Source organism: Sciurus vulgaris (genome assembly GCF_902686455.1).
Source record: "Sciurus vulgaris genome assembly, chromosome: 5".
Lineage (NCBI taxonomy): Eukaryota > Metazoa > Chordata > Mammalia > Rodentia > Sciuridae > Sciurus > Sciurus vulgaris.
The window spans coordinates 50,720,344-50,729,562 of NC_136465.1; positions in this window are offsets into that span (position 1 = coordinate 50,720,344).

Below are 9,219 nucleotides of genomic sequence, written 5' to 3' on the forward strand. Positions count from 1 at the left end.
GATAGTCAGGCTTTTTAAGGGACAATTTAAGCAGAGATCTGAAAGGAAATTCATTCTTGATTCACTGAGGATGCCAGTATGACAAATCTTGTGAATGAGGGGAAAGAATCCAAGCAAGGGTAAGAACTGGGGATTTGATTTTTTTTAATTGTGTCAAAATGTACATAAATTTTATCATTTTAACAATTTTAAGTGTATAGTTCAGTGACATTAAATATATTCACACTATTGTGCAGCCATCTCCAGAACATTTTCTAAAACTGAAACTTTGTACTGGTTAAACAATAACTCTACAGTCTCTCCTTTCTGTTTCTGACTACTCTAGATATCTCATGGAAGTGGAATCAGATACTATTTGTATTTTTGTATTTGGTTCATTTCATTCAGATACTCTCTTTCAAGATCAGTATAGCATGTATCAGAATTCATTTTTTAGGGTGAATAACTCAATATTATATATATACCCCATCTATTCATCTGTTGAACACTTGGGTTGTTTCCACCTTTTGGTCATTGTGAATAATACTGCTGTGAATACTAGTGTACAGATATCTGTGTGAGTTCCTGCTTTCACTTCTTTTATGTGTATACCCAGAAGTGGAATAGCTGGATCATATACCAATTCTATGTTTAATTTTTTAAGAAATTGCCATACTGCTTTCCACAGTAGCTACATAGTACTTCCAGTTTCTCCACATACTTACCAATGCTATTTTCTGTTACTTTGGACTAGCCATTCTAATTGTTATGAAGCAGACTCTTGTGGTTTTGATTTGTATTTCCTTAATGATTAGTGACTTTGCACAATTTTATGTGTTCACTGGCCATTTGTGGGACTGGTTTATAAGTGGAAATTCATGGAAGGCTTTGAGTATGAGAGGAGCATGTGACAATTTTTTAAAGGCCCATTTGGCTGCTATGAGTAAAATAAACTGGTAAAGGCAAAAATGGAAACATACAAATTTGACCCCAATGGTGCCAACCAAGCCGAAAGGTTAGAGTGTTTAAATTGTGGTTTACAATTCATTGAATCATGAAATCAAGTTAGTAGGTTCTGTTTGGGTGAATAGGTGTACCAGTTCTCTGAGATAGACCTTGCTGCCCAGGTTTGAGGATTGCTGCAACATGACCTGAAGGCAGTCGGCACTGGCAAAGACATAAATTCCTGGGCTTTATAACCTGACAAGAACAGCCTGAAAGTGATATAGCATAACACTCCCTCCTGAGTAGGTGAAACATCACAGTTAACTGTGATGCCTCACCTGGTGTTTACCCCTGATTTTGCAGCCCAAATTTCATCTTGGCATTTGATTCCATGTTTATATATGTCTAGGTATAATGGGTTGTGTTGTAGATGCATTTCTACCACGGGACTTGGCCAAAATTTTTGGAAAACAATGAACTGTATTAACAGTGGCAGAGATGATGAGCAGTGGATGGATTCTGGATCTACTTTAAAGGTTGATCTGATAGAAATTGCTTCCTAGGAGACTATGAGCCAAGAAAACGGAAGGGGAAGGAAAAGGAAAAGGGAAGGAATAAAAAGAAAGGAAAAAAACAGAAGTTACACATGACTCGAAGGTAAAACTTCCTTTTGACCAGGCACAGTGGCATGTATCTACAGTACCAGCTACTTGGGAATCTGAGGCAGGAGGGAGGATCACGGTTCCAAACCACCCTGGGCAACATAGGGATACCGTATCCCCTTACCCCACAAAAAGTCTTTTTTATCCGAAGAGGCACAGTCCAGCCGGGCACGGTGGTGCACACCTGTAATTCCAGCAGCTCAGGAGGCTGAGGCAGGAGGATTATGAGTGCAAAGCCAGCCTCAGCAACTCAGTGAGGCTCTAAGCAACTTAGCCAGACCCTATCTCTAAATAAAATGTAAAAAGGGCTGAAGATGTGGCTCAGTGGTTGATTGCCCCTGGGTTTAATCCCCCATAACAACAACAACGAAAAAAAAAAAAAAAATAGCATAGGCACAGTCCCTTTGGTCATCCCTCCAGTTGTAGTTTAGTAGCACACTGTGTTCTCTTCCTGTGAATTTACATTAATATACATAAACATGCATATATAAAGTAAAAAAGCAAAACCAAGAAATATATATAAATTATATATATTTATATATTATACATATTTATATAAATTATATATACAAATTAAAAAAAGAAATATGTATATATACATACACACATATGTATTATTTTTTAATTTGAAAAATTTTGGTATTATGTTTTTATGTGCTATAACGGTTTCTCTGCCTTTCCTGATCCTTTGATATGTACCTACCCAAACTCTAACAACTCCTCCAAACATTAATAACCTATCCAAATAGATCAGAGAACATATTATTATCACTATAAGGAGGGAAAATTAATTACTGCTATCACCATTCCAAGTACACTAAATTTCATCAATCTTCCCACCAAACCAGTTCAATTAAAAATACAACTTAAGTGAAAAGTCTTACTAATGCTCTTTTGAAACAGATTGACACCTGTATTCTTACACTATATGGAAATTTGGGAACTGTCAATGTTTTCTACATCCTTGTCATGGTCTTAGGACAGTGCACCAGTGCCATCTTCAATAGATGCAGGGAAAATATTGATTTCTCTTGCTTTCTTTCCAATCTTCAAGAATATTAGAAGCAATGTAAAAGGTACATGGTGAAAGAAAGAACAGAAAGATGGAAGTGAGAGAAGGGAAAGTATGGGACAGAATGGAAGAAGACTTCATAGCAAAGGAGAAGGGACATACAGGATCTGGACTAATATCCACAAGGACAATGCACCCTGGCAGGACAAACAAATGTTATTGTAAGGCCCCCAAAAAGGAAACCCCAACTCTGTCCCATGGATCGACAGCAACCCCAATTAACCGCAGGAGGTGTCACTTGATGCAAACCGCAAGAGGTGTTTTTTCCAGCGCGCTGGGACCCAACTCGTGACTCACGCAGGAGTCCAGGAGTCGAGTCCCAAGCGAAAAATCTTGTAGGTTTATTAAGGCAGAGACCACACATCGGGAGGGGTCGCACATGAAAGGGAAAAGGGGAACAAAGCTGCCGGGAAATTTCAAAGGGGGTCTGGGTTTGCTGATAACATACAACATGTTTCACAATGTTTTACAACAGGGTGTAGATTCTGGTGTCTTAACTGCCTGAATACTATCTTGCTCCAATTACTCTTTTATTCTCTTTTTGGGGCTGTTTCCTGGAACAGCTTTAAGGGCTTTGTTCCCAGCACTGGGAGGGAGACCTTAGGGAGTTGAGATAAAATGGACAGCTTAAAAAAATGTCCATTCTTTCATTATCTTATTTGACATTTCTAAAAACAGGGCAGGTGCTATTCCCCAACTTTGCAAATGAGGACCTGAGCCAGGTCTGAGGATTTTTGTTAAAGTATTATAGAGAAGGGTAAAAAGTAAAGAGATCCATGCTAATAGAACCCTCAGGACTGCCTCCCTATTTCTTTCTTTTTTTAAATCAAAATATCATTTTATCTTACTTTTAGAGAAAATTTGTAATGATTAAAAAGTAAGTGTCTGTAAAAATCTTTAAAACATGAATCATCATTATACCAATAACATCATTACAGAAATAAACAGTCAAATCAATTAATACAGCTTGGACACCTACCATATAGAAAAGATTATAAGCACAGAAAAAAAAAAAAAAAAGAGTAAGTGTATCGAAGGATATGGGATAACAGGCCCCAGGGAACTTTCCTTATATACAACTGTTCCCCTACCTGCCTCCTGCCCTGCCCTAAATGAACCCACCACCCAAATTCCTCCCATGACCTGATCCTGCTGAAACCTATAAAACACAAACCCGTGTTGTAACCTGTCACCATTTTCCCCTTGAAAATATGTCCCTCTGTTGCTTAATAAAGCATCGCTGACCCCTTGAGTTCTGCCTCTCTTATCTTTCTGTCTGCTCTTTCATTTGCTTTCAGGTATCAAGAGAGTGGGTAGCTTCAGCATTTAACAAGGGAGAAAGAGCTGGGAAGTACATAATTATGATACAAGACAGAATAGAATATGTTTGATAAAGAACTACAATATTGTACTAAAGAAACAAAATGTAATCAAGTTACAGTGATCATCTGAAGCAATGTCACTAGGAATTATGTAACCATTGTTGATTGAGTAAACTATTCCAGAGCAGTACATAGGGTTTGCTGGTGGAATATAGACAAAATATGAGGCTACTGTTCATTTTTCAGATAGGAATCCTATAAGGCCCCGTTTAATAAATATAATCCTCATAGTCTTTGTTTTCTCTTCACTCTTTCCACATATTTTTGTCTGTACCCTACAGTTGTACATAATGATAGGATTTTTTGTTACACATTCATACATGCACACAATGTAAGGACATAATTTGATCAATATCACTCTCCCACACTTCCCCCCTTTTTCCTCTCTTCCCTTTCCTCTAGCGATCTCCCTTTGATTTTCATGAGATTCCCCACCCCCACAACTTTCTTTTCCTTTTTCTTCTCTAGCCTCCACATGAGAGAAAACATATGACCTTCTAAGTCTACTTATTTTGCTTACCATAATTGTCTCCAGTTCCATCCATTTTCCTGCAAATGACATAATTTCATTTTTCCTTATGGCTGGATAAAACTCCTTTGTGTATATATGCCACATTTTTAAAATTCATTCATCTGTTGATGGACACCTAGGCCAGTTCCAAAGTTTGGCTATTGTAAGTTGTGTTGCTATAAATATGAGTATTGATGTATCTCTATAGTATTAGGACTTAATTCTTCAGGATAAATACAGAGGCATGGTATAGCTGGGTCATATGGTGTTTCTATACCTAATCTTTTGAGGATACTCCATACAGATTTCCATAGTGGTTGTACTAATTTGCAGTCCCACCATCAGTGTAAAAGTTTTCCTTTTTATTCACATCCTCTCCAGCATTTATTATTATTTTATTCTTGATGACTGCCATTCTAACTGGTGTGAAATGAAATCTTAGTGCAGTTTTGATTAGCATTTCCCTAATTGTTAATGATGTTGAACATTTTTTTCACATATTTGTATTCCTTCTTTGGAGAAATGTCTGTTTAATTCATTTTCCCATTTATTAATTGGGTTATTTGATTTTTTTTCTCTGTGAGTGTAAAGTTGTTTGAGTTCTTTATATATCCTAGATATTAATCCCATGTCAGAAAAATAGCTAGCAAAGATTTTCTCCCATTCTGTAGGTTCTCTCTTCACATTCTTATTTCCTTTACTGTGGCAGGAGATTTTCAATCTGATGCCATCCCATTTATTAACTCTTGGCATTATTTCCTGAGCTTTAGAGGTTCTATTTAGAAAGTCATTGCCGGTGCCTATATGCTGGAATATTGATCCTAATTTTTCTTTTAGGAGTTGCATAGTTTCTGTTCTAATTCCTAGGTCTGTGATCTGTTTTGAGTTGATTTTTGTGCAGGGTTAGAGATATGGTCTAGTTTTATTATTCTACATGTGGATAACCAGCTTTCCTAGCACCATTTATTAAAAAGACTGTTTTCTCCAGCGTATGTTTTTTGATGTGTCCTTATCTAGTTTTGGTATGAGTGTGATACTGTCTTCATAGTATGAATTTTGAAGTGTTCCACCCCTTTTTCTTTCATGGAATAATTTGAAGTGTATTGGCATTAGTTCTTCTTTAAATGTGTAATAGAAATTAGCTGAGAATTCAACTGGGCTTTTCTTTGTCAGAAGACTTTTTAGTATTGCTTTTATTGCATTACAAGTTAGTGGTCTGTTTAGGTTTTCTGTCTTCTTGATTCAATTTTGGTAGACTAGATGTTTCTAGAAATGTATCATTTCTTCTGTATTTTCCAATTTATTGGGATATAAGTTTTCAAAAAAAGTCCCTAATGATTTTTGTGATATCTGTGGTGATTTTTCTTTTTTCATCTCTAATTACTTATTTGGGTCTTTGGCCTTTTTATTTTGGCTAGTTTTGCTAAGTGCTTATCAACCTTATTTATCTTTTAAAAGAAACAACTCTTGGTTTCTTTGACTCTTTGTGTTGTTTTTTATTCTCAATTTCATTGATTTTTTTTTTTACTCTAGTCTTATTTCCTTCCTTCTACTGGCTTTGAAATTGGTTTGCTCTTGTTTTTCAAGGGCATTAAGATGCATAATTAGGTTATTTGCTTAGGATCTGTCTGAATTTCACATGTAGGCCCTCATAGCTAATAACTGTCTTCTTAGAACTGCCTTCATAGTGTCCCAGAGATTCTGGTATGTTGTTGCACTATTCTCATTTGAGTCTTAAGAATTTTCCAACTTTTAGAATCACAGCCTCTGGGACAGGAGTCACTGTGTTTCTCCTTTGCTAGCAAAGCAATAAAACTTTTTCCTTTTTCTCAAAACCGTGTTCTCCTTATTAAATTGGCATGAATTGGCATCAGGGATAAGAAACAAACTTTTGGTATCAGAATAGGTGACCCAGATGGGACCCAAGAGCAGCTCCTGCTCTGTCTTTCTTGGGCAGGCCTGGCATTCCAAGCAACCACACTTCCTTGCCGAGGACAGAAGGTGAACTTTTTGAGAGCTAACTCCTGGAAAGTCAGGAGATGAGCATGTGTGCCTAGGATTGAACTAGAGGAGCTATTGCTGTGAGTAAGGGGAGGAACTGAAGAACTGTCCCTGCACACCTGTTTTGCTTTAGGGGACTCTTACCTTCCTTCCCTGAACTGTATGAATTGTTCCATCTTGGTCTACTTTGCAAAAAAGGAAACTGAATGCAGTAAAGGCCCAACACCTTGGCCATTCAATAAGCTCCCCCAGTGTGCATACCAAGACCCTTGATTCAACACATCTGTTTCCCTTTGTGGGAACATCTGGTCACTCTTCGTGGGGACATCTGTGGCACCACCACTGGTGTAGAAGTCATGGATAAGCAGGAATTAGAAACTTGGGGGATTTTCCCCTATCTGGTCTGTTTTAAAGGTTCCCATCTCTCAGCCATGATTTGGGGATCCTCTTTGTCTCTGTTTTTCGTTTGTTCTGTTTCTGGCCCTTTAAGACGTGGGTGATACTGTATTGATCCTATAGACTGTTTCTTGGGAAAGATCTTGACTGAATGGGCCTATAGATATCTACCTATAGATATAAACCTGCCTAAGAAAAAGATGACATTTCACTGTAACAATCTGGTCTTTGAATGGTTTTCTGAATTACTGTACAATTTTGCAGTTGGGAGTTGCTCTGTCAGATAAAATAAATGAAACATTATGTATGTACAGACACATACACAATCACATGATAAGGAGTTTAAATAGTCAAAAACTAAATTGGATGCAAAAATGTGCTGCCTTTAACGTGTGAGTATAGCAGGACACCAAAAGAGGATTTAAAAGAATTTTTTTTAAATCCTTTCATCCCAGTGCTGACAGTCCAAATACTGCTTCTCAAACTGGACCCAGGCATCTGCAAATCATCCAGTTGTGGGTTAGGGAACACCAGTCCTGAGATAAAGGAGAACAAAAAATCCCAAGAAAGCTGCCTGGTCTATAGAGAAATGGACGAAAAGGACCTGGCCTCTACCCTGCTTTCAGGAGAACAGGGCTCAGTTCACCACTTCTGCAGACAAATGACATATATGTGGGCTGCAGGCCTCACTGATTTTCTTTCTAGGTTCTTGTCTCATAGGTTCAAAGAATGAAATACATTGATGGTGGCAGAGGGCAAAAATAAATAAATAAATAAAATTAGTTTTGAATGAGAGAAAAAAAGATGGAACTCCCATGATGTGCGGGGGAAACTGGTGAAAAGCTTTTCCACTTGAGTAGATGAGTCTGGGGACTTAAGTCTTCTGGATAAAGGCATTGATCAGAGTCCATGCTTTGTTTTTTTTTTTAACTTTATTTATTTATTTATTTTATTGTAAACAAATGGGATACATGTTGTTTCTCTGTTTGTACATGATGTAAAGGCATACCATTTGTGTAATCATAAATTTACATAGGGTAATGTTGTTTGATTCATTCTGTTATTTTTCCCTTCCCCCCACCCCTCCTACCCCTCTTTTCCCTCTATACATTCCTTCCTTCCTCCATTCTTGCCCCCCTCCCTAACCCTAACACTAACCCCTCCCTCACCCATTATGTGTCCTCATCCACTTATTAGCGATATCATTCGACCTTTGGTTTTTTGAGATTGGCTTATCTCACTTAGCATGATATTCTCCAATTTCATCCATTTGCCTGCAAATGCCATAATTTTATCATTCTTTATGGCTGAGTAATATTCCATTGTATATATATACCACAGTTCCTTTATCCATTCATCAATTGAAGGACATCTAGGTTGGTTCCACAATCTGGCTATGGTGAATTGAGCAGCTATGAACATTGATGTGGCTTTATCTCTGTAGTATGCTGATTTTAAGTCCTTGGGGTATAGGCCAAGGAGTGGGATAGCTGGGTCAAATGGTGGTTCCATTCCAAGTTTTCTAAGGAATCTCCACACTGCTTTCCAGAGTGGCTGCACTAATTTGCAGCCCCACCAGCAATGTATGAGTGTACCTTTCTCCCCACATCCTCGCCAACACCTGTTGTTGTTTGTATTCTTGATAATCGCCATTCTAATTGGGGCGAGATGGAATCTTAGGGTGGTTTTGATTTGCATTTCTCTTATTACCAGAGATGTTGAACATTTTTCCATATGATTGTTGATTGCTTGTAGATCTTCTGTGAAGTGTCTGTTCATTTCCTTAGCCCATTTGTCGACTGGATTATTTGCATTCTTGGTGTAGAATTTTTTTGAGTTCTTTATAGATTCTGGAGATTAGTGCTCTACCTGAAGTATGATTGGCAAAGATTTTCTCCCACTCTGTAGGCTCTTTCTTTGCATTGCTGATAGTTTCCTTTGCTGAGAGAAAGCTTTTTAGTTTGAATCTATCCCAGTTATTGATTCCTGCTTTTATTTCTTGTGCTATGGGAGTCCTGTTGAGGAAGTGTCATCCTAAGCCGAAATGTTGAAGATCTGGACCTACTTTTTCTTCTATAATCTGCAGGGTCTCTGGTCTGATTCCAAGGTCCTTAATCCATTTTGAGTTTAGTTTCATGCATGGTGAGAGATATGGGTATAGTTTCATTCTGTTGCATATGGATTTCCAATTCTCCCAGCACCATTTGTTGAAGAGGCTATCTTTTCTCCATTGCATATTTTTGGCCCCTTTGTCTAGTATGAGAAAATTGT